General features: G+C 39.8%; 1 long non-coding RNA gene across 9 annotated transcripts in view; it reads right to left on the bottom strand.

Annotated features, from left to right (window-relative positions):
- Window positions 1-19,779, bottom strand: part of LOC149119988 (uncharacterized) — a 342,369-nt gene that overhangs the window by 43,628 nt on the left and 278,962 nt on the right. The window contains exon 1 of one of the 9 annotated variants that reach the window (XR_016226972.1): window positions 17,993-18,082. The exons of the other annotated variants lie outside the window; for them this stretch is intronic. This is a non-coding gene — a long non-coding RNA (uncharacterized LOC149119988). Of the gene's footprint in view, window positions 1-17,992; window positions 18,083-19,779 lie in introns of those variants that run through there. 9 annotated transcript variants of the gene reach the window in all.

The following is a 19,779-nucleotide window of genomic DNA, read 5'->3' as shown; positions in this document are numbered from 1 at the left end:
GAAGAAGGCAAAACCAACTCAGACCCAGAAAACCTTCAGAAAATGTGGATCAAAAAACAACAACGCTGAGGCACCCAAAACCTTTAAAGCAAGACAGAATTGTAGCAAACCAATAGCTGTGCCCTGATTGAAAAAGAACCTTCCTCTTGTGCCCTGAACCCAATATGCCAGCCTCATACCAAAGCTCACATCAGAAAATTCATTACAAACCATGATAAAAAGAAAAATGAGAAAATAGCCAAGGAAATGCAAGAATCCATAATGATATTGGGCTTGATTCAGTCACAACGAAAACGGCTGTTCCCAGATCCATCCACCCTTCCAGCTGACTGCCTGTGGACTTCTGAATGAATTAACCTGAAAATCACAGTGAAACTCAGTTTGGAGACTATTAATATCTGTCACCTCAGCCAAAGTGTTCCATTTTATTTTCCAAAACACAAAAACTCACCTTAGTCGTGTTACCTGTAGATTTCTAAGCTTCAAACACCTATTTGTTGTGCTTTTAATTTCATAATGGCTACTCTGTCTAAACTCTTGTTTATATTTCTTCAGAATACAAAATTTGGGAAGGAAGAAGGCAAAACCAACTCAGAACCAGTAAACATTTAGGAAATTGCCACTGAGGAAACGACAAATTGGCTGAGGCACCCAAACCAATGACAGCAAGCCGGAATTGGAGCAAGGCAACAGCTGTGCCCTGATTAAAAAAGACCATTCCTCAGGTTCCCTGAACTCCATATTGCAGCCTCAAAACCAAAGAACACATCAGCAAATTCATTACAAACCATGATAAATAATAAAAATGAGAAAATAGACAAAGACATGCAAGAATCCATAATGATATTGGGCTAGATTTAGTCGCAAGGAAACCGGCTGTTCCCGGATTCATCCACCCCTCCAGCTGACTGCCTGTGGAATTATGACTGAATTCACCTGAAAATCACAGTGAAACTCAGTTTGGAGGCAATTAATATCTGTCACCTCAGCCAAAGTCTTCCATTTCATTTTCCAAAACACAAAACCTCACCTTGGTTGAGTTACCTGTAGATTTCTAAGCTTCCAACGCCTATTTGTTGTGTTTTTTATTTCATAATGGCTACTCTGCCCAAACTCTTGTTTGTATGGCATCAGAATACAAAATTTGGGAAGAAGGCAAAACCAACTCAGACCCAGAAAACATTTAGGAAATTGCCGCTCAAGTAACCAAAAGTCAGCTGAGGCACCCAAAACAAGGACAGCAAGCCAGAATTGGAGTAAGCCAACAGCTGTGCCCTGATTGAAAAAGAACCTTCCTCTTCTGCCCTGAACTCAATATGCCAGCCTCAAAACTAAAGCTCACATCAGAAATTTCATTACAAACCATGATAAATAAGGGAAATGTGAAAAAGCCAAAGAAATGCAAGAGTCCTTTGTGATATTTGGCTGGATTTAGACAGAAGGAAAATGGCTGTTTAAAGATTCATTCCCCCCTTCCACAGACTGAGTTTGGAATTCTGACTCAATTCACCTCAAAATCGCACTCACACTCAATTTGGAGGGAATTACTATCTGTCCCCTCAGCAGAAGTGTTCCATGTCATTTCCCAAAACACAGAAACTCATCTTGCTCATGTTGCCTGTAGATTTCTAATCCTGAAAGGGTAATTTGGTGTTTTTTTTTTTCTTTCATAATGGCTACTCTGTCCAAAATCTTGCTTGTATTGCATCAGAATACAAAATTAGGGAATAAGAAGGCAAAACCAACTCAGACCCAGAAAACATTTAGGAAATTGCTGCTCAAGAAACCACAAATCGGCTGAGGCACCCAAAACAATGACAGCTAGCCAGAATTGGAGCAAGCGAACAGCTGAGCCCTGTTTGAAAAAGACCATTCCTCTGGTGCCCTGAACTTAATATGCCAGCCTCAAAACCAAAGATCACACAAGAAAATTCATTACAAACCATGATGAATAAGAAAAATGAGAAAAAAGCCGAAGAAATGCAAGAATCCATAATGATATTGGGCTTGATTTAGTCTCAAGGAAACCGGCTGTTCCCGGATTCATCCAACCCTAAAGCTGACTGCCTGTAGACTTCTGACTAAATTAACCTGAAATTCGCAGTGAATCTCAGTTTGGAGGCAATATATAACTGTCACCTCAGCCAAAGTGTTCCATTTGATTTTCCAAAACACAAAAACTCACCTTGTTCGTGTTACCTGTAGATTTATAAGCTTCAAATGCCTATGTGTTGTGTTTCTTATTTCATAATGGCTACTCTGTCCAAACTCTTGTTTGTATTGCGTCAGAATACAAAATTTGGGGAGGAAGAAGGCAAAACCAACTCAGACCCAAAAAACATTTAGGAAATTGCTGCTCAAGAAACCTCAAATCGGCTGGGGCACCTAAACCAATGACAGCAAGCCAGAATTGGAGCAAGCCAACAGCTGTGCCCTGATTGAAAAAGAACCATTCTCTTGTGCACTGAACTCCATATTGCAACCTCAAAACCAAAGCTCACATCAGAAAATTCATTATTCTGTCCAAACTCTTGTTTGTATTGAGTCAGAATACAAAATTTGGGAAGGAAGAAGGCAAAACCAACTCAGACCCAGAAAACATTTAGAAAATTGCCTCTCAAGAAACCAAACACCGCTGAGGCACCCAAAAACTTAAAACAAGACAGAATTGGAACAAGCCAACAGTTGTGCCCTGATTGAAAAAGAACCTTCCTCTTGTGCCCTGAACTCAATATGCCAGACTCAAAACCAAAGCTCACATCAGAAAATTCATTACAAAGCATGATAAATAAGAAAAATGAGAAAAAAGCCAAAGAAATGCAGGAGTTCTTAGTAATATTGGGCTTGATTTATTGCCATGTAAACGGCTGTTTCCAGATTCATCCACACCTCCCAGCTGAATGTCTGTGGTTTCTGACTGAATTAACCTGAAAATCGCAGTGAAACTCAGTTTGGAGGCAATTAATATCTGTCACCTCAGCCAAAGTGTTCCATTTTATCTTCCAAAACTCAAAAACTCACCTTAGTCTTCTTACCTGTAGATTTCAAAACTTCAAATGCCTATTTGTTTTGTTTTTTATTTCATAATGGCTACTCTGCCCAAGCTCTTGTTTGTATTGCGTCAGAATACAAAATTTGGCAAGGAAGAAGGTAAAACCGACTCAGACCCAGAAAACATTTAGGAAATTGCCACTCAAGAATCCAAAAGTCAGCGGAGGAACCTACAACAATGACAGCAAGCCAGAATTGGAGCAAGCCAACAGCTGTGCCCTGATTGAAAAAGAACCTTCCTCTTGTGCCCTGAGCTCAATATAGCAGATTCAAAACCAAAGCTCACATCAGAAAATTCATTACAAACCATTATAAATCAGAAAAATGAGAAAAAAGCCAAAGAAATGCAGGAGTTCTTAGTAATATTGGGCTTGATTTATTGCCATGTAAACGGCTGTTTCCAGATTCATCCACACCTCCCAGCTGAGTGTCTGTGGTTTCTGACTGAATTAACCTGAAAATCGCAGTGAAACTCGGTTTGGAGGCAATTAATATCTGTCACCTCAGCCAAAGTGTTCCATTTTATTTTTCAAAACTCAAAAACTCACCTTAGTATTCTTACCTGTAGATTTCTAAGCTTCAAATGCCTATTTGTTTTCTTTTTTATTTCATCATTGCTAGTCTGTCCAAACTCTTGTTTGTATTGCGTCAGAATACAAAATTTGGGATTAAGAAGGAAAAACCGTGTCAGACCCAGAAAACATTTAGGAAATTGCCACTCAAGAAACCAAAAGTCAGCTGAGGAACCCACAACAATTACAGCAAGCCAGAATTGGAGAAAGCCAACAGCTGTGCCCTGATTGAAAGAGAACCTTCCTCTTGTGCCCTGAACTCAATATGCCAGCCTCAAAAGCAAAGCTCACATCAGAAAATTCATTACAAACCATGATAAATAAGAAAAATGAGAAAAAAGCCAAAGAAATGCAGGAGTTCTTAGGGATATTGGGCTTGAATTATGGCCATGTAAATGGCTGTTTCCAGATTCATCCACACCTCCCAACTGAGTGTCTTTGGTTTCTGAATGAATTAACAAAAAAATCGCAGTGAAACTCGGTTTTGGAGGCAATTAATATCTGTCACCTCAGCCAGAGTGTTCAATTTTATTTTCATAAACACAAAAACTTACCTTGCTCGTGTTACCTCTACATATATAAGCTTCAAACGCATATTTGTTGTGCTTTTTATTTCATAATGGCTACTCTGTCCAAACTCTTGTTTGTATTACGTCAGAATAGAAAATTTGGAAAGGAAGAAGGCAAAACCAACTCAGACCCAGAAAACATGTAGGAAATTGCCGCTAAAGAAACCAAAAACAGCTGAGGCACGCAAAACAATGACAGCAAGCCAGAATTGCAACAAGCCAACAGCTGTGTCCTGTTTGAAAAAGACCATTGATCCGGTGCCCTGAACTCAATATGCCAGCCTCAAAACCAAAGCTCACATCAGAAAATTCATTACAAACCATGATAAATCAGAAAAATGAGACAAAAGCCAAAGAAATGCACGAGTTCTTAGTTATATTTGGCTGGATTTAGACACAAGGAAACTGGCTGTTTACAGATTCATCCCCCCTTCCACTGACTGACTTTGGAATTCTGATTGATTTCACCTCAAAATTGCACTCACACTCAATTGGGAGGGAATTAGAATCTGTCCCCTCAGCAGAAGGGTTCCATGTCATTTTCCAAAACACAGAAACTAATCTTGATCACGTTGCCAGTAGATTTCTAATCCTGAAAGGGCAATTTCTGTGTTATTTTTTTTTCTTTCATAATGGCTACTCTGTCCAAAATCTTGCTTGTATTGCATCAGAATACAAAATATGGGAATAAGAAGGCAAAACCGACTCAGACCCAGAAAACATTAAGGAAATTGCCGCTCAAGAAACCACAAATCGGCTGAGGTTCCCAAAACAATGACAGCAAGCCAGAATTGGAGCAAGCCAACAGCTGTGCCCTGATTGAAAAAGAACCTTCCTCTTGTGCCCTGAACTCAATATACCAGCCTCAAAACCAAAGCTCACATCAGAAAATTCATTACAAATTATCATAAATAAGAAAAAAGAGAAAAAAGCCAAAGAAATGCAAGAATCCATAATCATAGTGGCTTGAATTAGTTGCAAGGAAACCGGCTGTTCCCGGATTCATCCACCCCTCCAGCTGACTGCCTGTGGAATTCTGACTGAATTAACCTGAAAATCGCAGTAAGACTCAGTTTGGAGGCAATAATATCAGTCACCTCAGCCAAAGTGTTCCATTTGATTTTCCAAATCACAAAAACTCACCTTGGTCGTGTTACCCTTAGATTCATAAGCTTCAAACGCTAATTTGTTTTTTTTTTTTTTATTTCATGATGGCTACTCTGTCCAAACTCTTGTTTGTATTGCGTCAGAATACAAAATGTGGGAAGGAAAAGGGAAAACCAACTCAGACCCAGAAAACATTTAGGAAATTGCCGCTCAAGAAACCAAAAATCGGCTGAGGCACCCAAAACCTTGAAAGCAAGACAGAATTGGAGCAAGCCAACAGCTGTGCCCTGATTGAACAAGACCATTAATCCAGTGCCCTGAACTCCATATTCCATCCTCAAAACCAAAGCTCACATCAGAAAATTCATTAGAAACCATGATAAATAAGGGAAATCTGAGAAAGCCAAAGAAATTCAAGAGTCCTTTTTGGTATTTGGCTGGATTTAGACAGAAGGAAACTGGCTGTTTCCGGATTCATCCCCCCCTTCCACAGACAGACTTTGGAATTCTGATTGAATTCACCTCAAAATCGCACTCACACTCAATTTGGAGGGAATTAGAATCTGTCCCCTCAGCAGAAGGGTTCCATGTCATTTTCCAAAACACAGAAACTAATCTTGATCACGTTGCCAGTAGATTTCTAATCCTGAAAGGGCAATTTGCTGTGTTTTTTTTTTTTTCTTTCATAATGGCTACTCTGTCCAAATCTTGCTTATGTTGCATCAGAATACAAAATTTGGGAATAAGAAGGCAAATCCGACTCAGACCTAGAAAACATTTAGGAAACTGCAACACAAGAATCCACAAATCAGCTGAGGCACCCAAAACAATGACAGCAAGCAGAATTGCAGCAAGACAACAGCTGTGCCCTGATTGAAAAAGAACCTTCCTCTTGTGCCCTGAAGTCAATATTCCAGCCTCAAAACCAAAGCTCACATCAGAAAATTCATTACAAACAATGATAAATAAGAAAAATCAGAAAAAAAGCCAAAGAAATGCAAGAATCCATAATGTTATTGGGCTTGATTTAGTCGCAAGGAAGCCAGCAGTTCCCGGATTCATCCACGCCTAAAGCTGACTGCCTGTGTAATTCTCACAGAATGAACCCGAAAATCGCAGTGAAACTCCGTTTGGAGGCAATTAATATCTGTCACCTCAGCCAAAGTGTTCCATTTGATTTTCCAAAACAAAAAAACTCACTTTGGTCGTGTTACCTGCAGATTCAAAATCTTGAAACGCCTATTTGTTGTGTTGTTTATTTCATAATGGCTACTCTGTACAAACTCTTCTTTGCATTGTATCAGAATACTAAATTGGGGAAGGAAGAAGGCAAAACCAACTCAGACCCAGAAAACATTTAGGAAATTGCCGCTCAAGAAACCACAAATCAGCTGAGGCACCCAAAACCTTGAAAGCAAGACAGAATTGGAGAAAGCCAACAGCTGTGCCCTGATTGAACAAGACCATTAATCCAGTGCCCAGAACTCCACATTGCAGCCTCAAAACCAAAGCTCCCATCAGAAAATTCATTACAAACCATGATAAATAAGGGAAATCTGAGAAAGCCAAAGAAATTCAACAGTCCTTTGTGGTATTTGGCTGGATTTAGACACAAAGAAACTGGTTGTTTAAAGATTCATCCCCCCTTCCACAGACAGACTTTGGAATTCTGATTGAATTCACCTCAAAATCGCACTCACACTCAATTTGGAGGGAATTAGAATCTGTCCCCTCAGCAGAAGTGTTCCATGTCATTTTCCAAAACACAGAAACTCATCTTGGTCGAGTTGCCTGTAGATTTCTAATCCTGAAAGGGCAATTTGCTGTGTTTTTTTTTTTTCTTTCATAATGGCTACTCTGCCAAAATCTTGCTTGTATTGCATCAGAATACAAAATTTGGGAATAAGAAGGCAAAACCGACTCAGACCCAGAAAACATTTAGGAAATTGCCGCTCAAGAAACCACAAATCGGCTGAGGCACCCAAAACAATGACAGCAAGCCAGAATTGCAGCAAGCCAACATCTGTGCCCTGATTGAAAAAGAACCTTCCTCTTGTGCCCTGAGCTCAATATAGCAGATTCAAAACCAAAGCTCACATCAGAAAATTCATTACAAACCATGATAAATAAGAAAAATGAGAAAAAAGCCAAAGAAATGCAGGAGTTCTTAGTAATATTGGGCTTGATTTATTGCCATGTAAACGGCTGTTTCCAGATTCATCCACACCTCCCAGCTGAGTGTCTGTGGTTTCTGACTGAATTAACCTGAAAATCGCAGTGAAACTCGGTTTGGAGGCAATTAATATCTGTCACCTCAGCCAAAGTGTTCCATTTTATTTTCCAAAACTCAAAAACTCACCTTAGTCTTCTTACCTGTAGATTTCTAAGCTTCAAATGCCTATTTGTTGTGTTTTTTATTTCATCATTGCTACTCTGTCCAAACTCTTGTTTGTATTGCGTCAGAATACAAAATTTGGGAATAAGAAGGAAAAACCGTGTCAGACCCAGAAAACATTTAGGAAATTGCCACTCAAGAAACCAAAAGTCAGCTGAGGAACCCACAACAATTACAGCAAGCCAGAATTGGAGAAAGCCAACAGCTGTGCCCTGATTGAAAGAGAACCTTCCTCTTGTGCCCTGAACTCAATATGCCAGCCTCAAAAGCAAAGCTCACATCAGAAAATTCATTACAAACCATGATAAATAAGAAAAATGAGAAAAAAGCCAAAGAAATGCAGGAGTTCTTAGGGATATTGGGCTTGAATTACGGCCATGTAAATGGCTGTTTCCAGATTCATCCACACCTCCCAACTGAGTGTCTTTGGTTTCTGAATGAATTAACAAAAAAATCGCAGTGAAACTCGGTTTTGGAGGCAATTAATATCTGTCACCTCAGCCAGAGTGTTCAATTTTATTTTCATAAACACAAAAACTTACCTTGCTCGTGTTACCTCTACATATATAAGCTTCAAACGCATATTTGTTGTGCTTTTTATTTCATAATGGCTACTCTGTCCAAACTCTTGTTTGTATTACGTCAGAATAGAAAATTTGGAAAGGAAGAAGGCAAAACCAACTCAGACCCAGAAAACATGTAGGAAATTGCCGCTAAAGAAACCAAAAACAGCTGAGGCACGCAAAACAATGACAGCAAGCCAGAATTGCAACAAGCCAACAGCTGTGTCCTGTTTGAAAAAGACCATTGATCCGGTGCCCTGAACTCAATATGCCAGCCTCAAAACCAAAGCTCACATCAGAAAATTCATTACAAACCATGATAAATCAGAAAAATGAGACAAAAGCCAAAGAAATGCACGAGTTCTTAGTGATATTTGGCTGGATTTAGACACAAGGAAACTGGCTGTTTACAGATTCATCCCCCCTTCCACTGACTGACTTTGGAATTCTGATTGATTTCACCTCAAAATTGCACTCACACTCAATTGGGAGGGAATTAGAATCTGTCCCCTCAGCAGAAGGGTTCCATGTCATTTTCCAAAACACAGAAACTAATCTTGATCACGTTGCCAGTAGATTTCTAATCCTGAAAGGGCAATTTCTGTGTTATTTTTTTTTCTTTCATAATGGCTACTCTGTCCAAAATCTTGCTTGTATTGCATCAGAATACAAAATATGGGAATAAGAAGGCAAAACCGACTCAGACCCAGAAAACATTAAGGAAATTGCCGCTCAAGAAACCACAAATCGGCTGAGGTTCCCAAAACAATGACAGCAAGCCAGAATTGGAGCAAGCCAACAGCTGTGCCCTGATTGAAAAAGAACCTTCCTCTTGTGCCCTGAACTCAATATACCAGCCTCAAAACCAAAGCTCACATCAGAAAATTCATTACAAATTATCATAAATAAGAAAAAAGAGAAAAAAGCCAAAGAAATGCAAGAATCCATAATCATAGTGGCTTGAATTAGTTGCAAGGAAACCGGCTGTTCCCGGATTCATCCACCCCTCCAGCTGACTGCCTGTGGAATTCTGACTGAATTAACCTGAAAATCGCAGTAAGACTCGGTTTGGAGGCAATAATATCAGTCACCTCAGCCAAAGTGTTCCATTTGATTTTCCAAATCACAAAAACTCACCTTGGTCGTGTTACCCTTAGATTCATAAGCTTCAAACGCTAATTTGTTTTTTTTTTTTTTATTTCATGATGGCTACTCTGTCCAAACTCTTGTTTGTATTGCGTCAGAATACAAAATGTGGGAAGGAAAAGGGAAAACCAACTCAGACCCAGAAAACATTTAGGAAATTGCCGCTCAAGAAACCAAAAATCGGCTGAGGCACCCAAAACCTTGAAAGCAAGACAGAATTGGAGCAAGCCAACAGCTGTGCCCTGATTGAACAAGACCATTAATCCAGTGCCCTGAACTCCATATTCCATCCTCAAAACCAAAGCTCACATCAGAAAATTCATTACAAACCATGATAAATAAGGGAAATCTGAGAAAGCCAAAGAAATTCAAGAGTCCTTTTTGGTATTTGGCTGGATTTAGACAGAAGGAAACCGGCTGTTTCCGGATTCATCCCCCCCTTCCACAGACAGACTTTGGAATTCTGATTGAATTCACCTCAAAATCGCACTCACACTCAATTTGGAGGGAATTAGAATCTGTCCCCTCAGCAGAAGGGTTCCATGTCATTTTCCAAAACACAGAAACTAATCTTGATCACGTTGCCAGTAGATTTCTAATCCTGAAAGGGCAATTTGCTGTGTTTTTTTTTTTTTTCTTTCATAATGGCTACTCTGTCCAAATCTTGCTTATGTTGCATCAGAATACAAAATTTGGGAATAAGAAGGCAAATCCGACTCAGACCTAGAAAACATTTAGGAAACTGCAACACAAGAATCCACAAATCAGCTGAGGCACCCAAAACAATGACAGCAAGCAGAATTGCAGAAAGACAACAGCTGTGCCCTGATTGAAAAAGAACCTTCCTCTTGTGCCCTGAACTCAATATGCCAGCCTCAAAACCAAAGCTCACATCAGAAAATTCATTACAAACAATGATAAATAAGAAAAATCAGAAAAAAAGCCAAAGAAATGCAAGAATCCATAATGTTATTGGGCTTGATTTAGTCGCAAGGAAGCCAGCAGTTCCCGGATTCATCCACGCCTAAAGCTGACTGCCTGTGTAATTCTCACAGAATGAACCCGAAAATCGCAGTGAAACTCCGTTTGGAGGCAATTAATATCTGTCACCTCAGCCAAAGTGTTCCATTTGATTTTCCAAAACAAAAAAACTCACTTTGGTCGTGTTACCTGCAGATTCAAAATCTTGAAACGCCTATTTGTTGTGTTGTTTATTTCATAATGGCTACTCTGTACAAACTCTTCTTTGCATTGTATCAGAATACTAAATTGGGGAAGGAAGAAGGCAAAACCAACTCAGACCCAGAAAACATGTAGGAAATTGCCGCTAAAGAAACCAAAAACAGCTGAGGCACGCAAAACAATGACAGCAAGCCAGAATTGCAACAAGCCAACAGCTGTGTCCTGTTTGAAAAAGACCATTGATCCGGTGCCCTGAACTCAATATGCCAGCCTCAAAACCAAAGCTCACATCAGAAAATTCATTACAAACCATGATAAATCAGAAAAATGAGACAAAAGCCAAAGAAATGCACGAGTTCTTAGTGATATTTGGCTGGATTTAGACACAAGGAAACTGGCTGTTTAAAGATTCATCCCCCCTTCCACTGACTGACTTTGGAATTCTGATTGATTTCACCTCAAAATCGCACTCACACTCAATTTGCAGGGAATTACTATCTGTCCCCTCAGCAGAAGGGTTCCATGTCATTTTCCAAAACACAGAAACTAATGTTGATCATGTTGCCAGTAGATTTCTAATCCTGAAAGGGCAATTTCTGTGTTTTTTTTTTCTTTCATAATGGCTACTCTGTCCAAATCTTGCTTGTATTGCATCAGAATACAAAATATGGGAATAAGAAGGCAAAACCGACTCAGACCCAGAAAACATTTAGGAAATTGCCGCTCAAGAAACCACAAATCGGCTGAGGCACCCAAAACAATGACAGCAAGCCAGAATTGGAGCAAGCCAACAGCTGTGCCCTGATTGAAAAAGAACCTTCCTCTTGTGCCCTGAATTCAATATGCCAGCCTCAAAACCAAAGCTCACATCAGAAAATTCATTACAAACCATGATAAATAAGAAAAAAGAGAAAAAAGCAAAAGAAATGCAAGAATCCTTAATGATATTGGGCTTGATTTAGTCGCAAGGACACCGGCTGTCCCCAGATTCATCCATACCTCCAGCTGTCTGCCTGTGGAATTCTGACAGAATTACCCTGAAAATCGCAGTGAAACTCAGTTTGGAGTCAATTAATATCTGTGACCTCAGCCAAAGTGTAACATTTTTTTTTCCAAAACACAAAAACTCACCTTGGTCATGTAACCTGTAGATTTTTAAGCTTCAAATGCCCATTTGTTGTGTTTTGTATTTCATAATCGGTACTCTGCCCAAACTCATGTTTGTATGGCGTCAGAATACAAAATTTGGGAAGGAGGAAGGCAAAACCAAATCAGACCAAGAAAACATTTAGGAAATTGCCGCTCAACAAACCAAAATTGAGCTGAGGCACCCAAAACAATGACAGCAAGCCAGAATTGGAGCACGCCAACAGCTGTGCCCTGATTGAAAAAGAACCTTCCTCTTGTGCCCTAAACTCAATATGCCAGCCACAAAACCAAAGCTCACATCAGAAAATTCATTTCAAACCATGATAAATAGGAAAAATCTGAAAAAAGCCAAAGAAATGCAAGTTTTCTTAGTGATATTGGGCTTGATTTATTCCTAAGTAAACAGCTGTTTCCAGATTCATCCACAACTCCCAGCTGAGTGAATAGGGATTCTGACTGAATTAACCTCAAAATGGCAGTGAAATTCGGTTTGGAGACAATTAATATCTGTCACCTCAGCCAAAGTGTTCCATTTTATTTTCCAAAACAAAAAAACTCACTTTGGTCATGTTTCCTATAGATTTCAAAGCGTCAAACGCCTATTTGTTGTGTTTTTTATTTCATAATGGCTACTCTGTCCAAAATCTTGCTTGTATTGCATCAACATACAAAATTTCGGAAGGTAGAAGGCAAAGCCAACTCAGACCCAGAAAACATTTAGGAAATTGCCACTCAAGAAACCAAAAGTCAGCTGAGGCTCCCAAAACCATGACAGGAAGCCAGAATTGGAGCAGGCAATCAGCTGAGTCCTGATTGAAAAAGGCCATTCTTCCGGTACCCTGAACTCCATATTCCAGCCTCAAAACCAAAGCTCACATCAGGAAATTCATTACAAACCACGATACATAAGAAAAATGAGAAAAAAGCCAAGAAATGCAAGAAACCATAATGATATTGAGCTGGATTTAGTTGCAAGGAAACCGGCTGTTCCCGGATTCATCCAACACTCCAGCTGACTGCCTGTGGAATTCTGACTGAATTAACCTGAAAATTGCAGTGAAACTCAGTTTGGAGGCAATTAATATCTGTCACCTCAGCCAAAGTGTTCCATTTTATTTTCCAAAACACAAAAACTCACCTTGGTCTTGTTACCTGTAGATTTCTAAGCTTCGAATGCCTATTTGTTGTGTTGTTTATTTCAAAATGGCTACTCTGTCCAAACTCTTCTTTGCATTGCATCAGAATACAAAATTTGGGAATAAGAAGGCAAATCCAACTCAGACACAGAAAACATATATGAAATTGCCACTCAAGAAACCACGAATCTTCTGAGGCATCCAAAACAATGACAGCAAGCCGGAATTGGAGCAAATCAACAACTGTGCCCTGATTGAAACAGAACCATCCTCTTGTGCCCTGAAGTCAATATGCCAGCCTCAAAACCAAAGCTCACATCAGAAAATGCATTACAAACCATTACAAATAAGAAAAATGAGAAAAAAGCCAAAGAAATGCAAGAATCCATAATGATATTGGACTTGATTTAGTCGCAAGGAAACCGGATGTTCCTGCATTCATCCACCCCTACAGCTGACTGCCTGTGGAATTCTGACTCAATTAACCTGAAAAATGCAGTGAAACTCAGTTTGAAGGCAATTAATATCTGTCACCTCAGCCAAAGTGTTCCATTTGATTTTTCAAAACTCAAAAACTCACCTTGGTCATGATACCTGTAGAATCATAACCTTCAAACGCCTATTTGTTGTGTTTTTTATTTCATAATCGGTACTCTGTCTGAACACATGTTTCTATTGCGTCACAATACAAAATTTGGGAAGGAAGAAGGCAAAAACCTCTCAGACACAGAAAACATTTAGGAAATTGCCGATCAAGAAAAAAAAATTCAGCTAAGGCACCCAAAACAATGACAGCAAGGCAGAATTGGAGCAAGTCAACAGCTGTGCCCTTTTTGAAAAATAACCTTCCTCTTGTGCCCTGAACTCCAAATTGCAGCCTCAAAACCAAAGCTCACATCAGAAAATTCATTGCAAACCATGATAAATAAGAAAAATGAGAAAAAAGACAAGGAAATGCTAGAATCCATAATGATATTGGGCTTGATTTAGTCGCAAGGAAATTGGCTGTTCCCAGATTCATCCACCCCTCCAGCTGACTGCCTGTGGAATTCTGACTGAATTAACCTGAAAATCGCAGTGAAACTCAGTTTGGAGGCCATTAATACCTGTCACCTCAGCCAAAGTGTTCCATTTTATTTGCCAAAACACAAAACCTCATCTTGTCCTGTTACCTGTAGATTTCTGAGCTTCAAACGCCTATTTGTAGTGTTTTTTATTTCATAATGGCTACTCTGCCCAAACTCTTGTTTGTATTGCGTCAGAATACAAAATTTGGGAAGGAAGAAGGCAAAACCAACTCAGACCCAGAAAACATTTAGGAAATTGCCGCTCAAGAAACCACAAATCGGCTGAGGCACTCAAAACAATGACAGCAAGCCAAAATTGGAGCAGGCCAACAGCTGTGCCCTGTTTGAAAAAGACTATTCCTCCGGTGCCCTGAACTCCATATTGCAGCCTCAAAACCAAAGCTCACATCAGAAAATTCATTACAAACCATGATAAATAAGAAAAAGGAGAAAAAAGCCAAAGAAATGCAAGAATCCATAATGATATTGGGCTTGGTTCAGTTGCAAGGAAACCGGCTGTTCCTGGATTCATCCACCCCTCCAGCTGACTGCCTGTGGAATTGTGACTGAATTAACCTGAAAATCGCAGTGAAACTCCGTTTGGAGGAATTAAATAACTGTCACCTCAGCCAAAGTGTTCCATTTGATTTTCCAAAACACAAAAACTCCCCTTGGTCGTGTTACCTGTAGATTTCTAAGCTTCAAAATCCTATTTGTTGTGTTTTTTATTTCATAATAGCTACTCTGCCCAAACTCTTGTTTGTATTGTGTCAGAATACAACATTTGGGAAGGAAGAAGGCAAAACCAACTCAGACCCAGAAAACATTTTGGAAATTGCCGCTCAAGAAACCACTAATCGGCTGAGGCACTCAAAACAATGACAGCAAGCCAGAATTGGAGCAGGCCAACAGCTGTGCCATGTTTGAAAAAGACCATTGCCCCGGTGCCCTGAACTCCATATTGCAGCCTCAAAACCAAAGCTGACATCAGAAAATGCATTACAAACCATGATAAATAAGAAAAATGAGAAAAAAGCCAAAGAAATGCAAGAATCCATAATGATATTGGCTTTGAGTTAGTCGCAAGGAAACCGGCTGTTCCTGGATTCATCCACCCCTCCAGCGGACTGCCTGTGGAATTCTGACAGAATTAACCTGAAAATCGCAGTGAAACTCAGTTTGGAGGCAATTAATATCTGTCACCTCAGACCATTTTATTATCTAAAACACAAACACTCACCTTGCTCGTGTTACCTGTAGATTTCTAAGCTTCAAACGCCTATTTGTTGTATTTTTTATTTCATAATGTCTACTCTGTCCAGAAAACATTTAAAATTTCCGCTCAAGAAACCACAAATCGGCTGAGGTACTTAAAACAATGACAGCAAGGCAGAATTGGAGCAGGCCAACAGCTGTGCCCTGTTTGAAAAAGACCATTCCTCCGGTGCCCTGAACTCAATATGCCAGCCTCAAAACCAAAGCTCACATCAGAAAATTCATTACAAACCATGATAAATAAGAAAACGGAGAAAAAAGCCAAAAAATGCAAGAATCCATAATGATATTTGGCTTGATTTAGTCGCAAGGAAACCGGCTGTTCCCGGATTCATCCACCCCTTCAGCGGACTGCCTGTGGAATTCTGACTGAATTAACCTGAATATCGCAGTGAAACTCAGTTTGGAGGCAATTAATATCTGTCACCTAGCCAAAGTGTTCCATTGTATTTTCCAAAACACAAAAACTCCCCTTGGTCGTGTTACCTGTATATTTCTAAGCTTAAAACGCCTATTTGTAGTGTTTTTTATTTCATAATGGCTACTTTAAACAAACTCTTGTTTGTATTGCGTCAGAATACAAAATTTGGGAAGGAAGAAGGCAAAACCAACTCAGACCCAGAAAACATTTAAGAAATTGCCGCTCAAAAAACCACAAATCGGCTGAGGCACTCAAAACAATGACAGCAAGGCAGAATTGGAGCAGGCCAACAGCTGTGCCGTGTTTGAAAAAGACCATTCCTCCGGTGCCCTGAACTCCATATTGCAGCCTCAAAACCAAAGCTCACTTCAGAAAATTCATTACAAACCATGAAAAATAAGGAAAATGAGAAAAAAGCCAAAGAATTCCAAGAATGCATAATGATATTGGGCTTGATTTAGTCTCAAGGAAACCGGCTGTTCCTGGATTCATCGACCACTGCAGCTCACTGCCTGTGGAATTCTGACTGAATTAACCTGAAAATCGCAGTGAAACTCAGTTTGGAGGCAATTAATATCTCTCAAATCAGCCAAAGTGTTCCATTTTATTTTCCAAAACACAAAAACTCACCTTGGTCGTGTTACCTGTAGATTTCTAAGCTTCAAACGCCTATGTGTTGTGTTTTTTATTTCATAATGGCTACTCTACCCAAACTCTTCTTTCTATGGCGTCAGAATACAAAATTTGGGAAGGAAGGGGGCAAAACCAACTCAGACCTAGAAAACATGTAGGAAATTGCCGCTCAAGAATCCACAAATCGTCTGAGGTTCCCAAAACAATGACAGCAAGCCAGAATTGGAGCAAGCCAACAGCTGTGCCCTGTTTGAAAAAGACCATTCCTCCGGTGCCCTGAACTCCATCTTGCAGACTCAAAACCAAAGCTCACATCAGAAAATTCATTACAAACCATCATAAATAAGAAAAAATGAGAAAAAAGCCAAAGAAATGCAAGAATCCATAATGATATTGGGCTTGATTCAGTCGCAAGGAAACCGGCTGTTCCCAGATTCATCCACCCCTCCATCTGGCTACCTGTGGAATTCGACTGAATTAACCTGAAAATCGCAGTGAAACTCAGTTTGGAGGCAATTAATATCTGTCACCTCAGTCAAAGTGTTCCATTTGATTTTCCAAAACACAAAAACTCACCTTGGTCGTGTTTTCTGTACATGTATAACCTTGAAATGCTTGTTTGTTGTGTTTTTTATTTCATAATGGCTACTTTGACCAAACTCTTGTTTATATTGCATCAGAATACAAAATTTGGGAAGGAAGAAGGAAAAACCAACTCTGACCCAGAAAACATTTAGGAAAATGCCGCTCAAGAAACCACAAATCGGCTGAGGCACCCAAAACAATGACAGCAAGCCAGAATTGGAGCAAGCCAACACTTATGCCCTGATTGAAAATGCCATTCCTCTTGTGCCCTGAACTGCATATGCCAGCCTAAAAACCAAAGCGCACATCAGAAAATTCATTACAAACCATGATAAATAAGAAAAATAAGACCCAAAGAAATGCAAGAATCCATAATGATATTGGGCTTGATTTAGTCGCAAGGAAACCGGCTGTTCCCGGATTCATCTACCCCTCCAGGTGACTGCCTGTGGAATTCTGACTGAATTAACCTGAATATCGCAGTGAAACTCAGTTTGGAGGCAATTAATATCTGTCACCTAGCCAAAGTGTTCCATTTGACTTTCCAAAACACAAAAACTCACCTTGGTCGTGTTACCTGTAGATTTCTAAGCTTCAAATGCCTATTGGTTGTGTTTTTCATTCCATAATGGCTACTCTGTCCAAACTCTTGTTTGTATGCCGTCAGAATACAAAATTTGGGAAGGAAGAAGGCAAAACCAACTCAGACCCAGAAAACATTTAGGAAATTTCCACTCAAGAAACCAAAAGTCAGCTGAGGCTCCCAAAATAATGACAGCAAGCCAGAATTGGAGCAAGCCAACAGCTGTGCCCTGATGGAAAAAGGCCATTCCTCCGGTGCCCTGAACTCCATATTGCAGCTTCAAAACCAAAGCTGACATCAGAAAATTCATTACAAACCATGATAAATAAGACAAATGAGAAAAAAGACAAAGAAATGCAAGAATCCATAATGATATTGGGCTGGATTTATTCGCAAGGATACCAGCTGTTCCCAATTCATCCACCCCTCCAGCTGACTGCCTGTGGAATTGTGACTGAATTCACCTGAAAATCGCAGTGAAACTCAGTTTGGAGGCAATTTATATCTGTCACCTCAGCCAACGTGTTCCATTTGATTTTCCAAAACACAAAACCTCACCTTGGTCATGTTACCTGTAGATTTCTAAGCTTCAAATGCCTATTTGCTGTGTTTTTCATTACAAAATGGCTGCTCTGCCCAAACTCTTGTTTGTGTGGCGTCAGAATACAAAATTTGGGAAGGAAGAAGGCAAAACCAACTCAGACCCTGAAAACATGCTGGAAATTGCTGCTCAAGAAACCAAAAGTCAGCTGAGGCACTTAAAACAATGACAGCAAGCCAGAATTCGAGCAGGCCAACAGCTGTGCCCTGTTTGAAAAAGACCATTCCTCCGGTGCCCTGAACTGCATATTCAGCCACAAACCAAAGCTCACATCAGAAAATTCATTACAAACCATGATAAATAAGAAAACAGAGAAAAAAGCCAAAGAAATGCAAGAATCCATAGTGACATTTGGCCTTATTAGTCACAAGGAAACCGGCTGTTCCCGGATTCATCCTCTGCTCCAGCTCACTGCCTGTGGAATTCTGACTGAATTCACCTGAAAATCCCAGTGAAACTCAGTTTGGAGCCAATTACTATCTGTCACCTAAGCCAAAGTGTTCCATTTGTTTTTCCAAAACACAAAAACTCACTTTGGTCAAGTTACCAGTAGATTTTGTAGGTTTAAACGCCTATTTCTTGTGTTTTTTATTTCATAATGGCTAATCTGCCCAAACTCTTGTTTGTGTGCCATCAGAATACATAATTTGGGAAGGAAGAAGGCAAAACCAACTCAGACCCAGAAAACATTTAGGAAATTGCCGCTCAAGAAACCAAAAATCAGCTGAGGCACCCAAAACAATGACAGCAAGCCACAATTGAAGCAGGCCAACAGCTGTGCCCTGTTTGAAAAAGACCATTCCTCTGGTGCCCTGAACTCCATATTGCAGCCTCAAAACCAAAGCTCACATCAGAAAATTCATTACAATCCATGATAAATAAGAAAACATAGAAAATATCCAAAGAAATTCAAGAATCCATAATGACATTTGGCCTGAATAGTCACAAGGAAACCGGCTATTCCCGGATTCATCCACACCTCCAGCTGACAGCCTGTGGAATTCTGACTGAATTAACCTGAAAATCGCAGTGAAACTCAGTTTGGAGGCAATTACTATCTGTCACCTCAGCCAAAGTGTTCCATTTGATTTTCCAAAACACAAAAACTCACTTTGTTCATGTTACTGGTAGATTTTGAAGGTTTAAATGCCTATTTGTTGTCTTTTTTATTTCATAGTGGCTACTCTGCTGAAACTCTTGTTTCTATGGCATCAGAATACATAATTTGGGAAGGAAGAAGGAAAAACCAACTCAGACCCAGAAAACATTTAGGAAATTGCCACTCAAGAAACCAAAAGTCAGCTGAGGCACCCAAAACAATGATAGCAAGCCAGAATTGGAGCAAGCCAACAGCTGTACCCTGATTGAAAAAGAACCTACCTCTTCTGCCCTGAACTCCATATTGCAGCCTCAAAACCAAAGCTCACATCAGAAAATTCATTACAATCCATAAAAAATAAGAAAAATGAGAAAAAAGACAAGGAAATGCAAGAATCCATAATATTGGGCTTGATTCAGTCGCAAGGAAACCGGCTGTTCCCGAATTCATCAAGCCCTCCAGCTAACTGCCTGTGGATTTCTAACTGAATTAACCTGAAAATCACAGTGAAACTCCGTTTGGAGGCAATTACTATCTGTCACCTCAGCCAAAGTGTTCCATTTTATTTTCCAAAACACAAAAACTCACCTTGGTCATGTTACCTGTAGATTTCTAAGCTTCAAACGCCTATTTGTTGTGTTTTTT

The sequence above is a fragment of the Oryctolagus cuniculus genome, chromosome 21 (assembly GCF_051225735.1).
Source record: "Oryctolagus cuniculus isolate XC-2025 breed Fujian yellow rabbit chromosome 21, ASM5122573v1, whole genome shotgun sequence".
NCBI classification, from domain to species: Eukaryota; Metazoa; Chordata; class Mammalia; order Lagomorpha; family Leporidae; genus Oryctolagus; species Oryctolagus cuniculus.
Note: the sequence above shows the minus strand (reverse complement) of the source record. Positions and strands in the feature narration are given on the sequence as shown.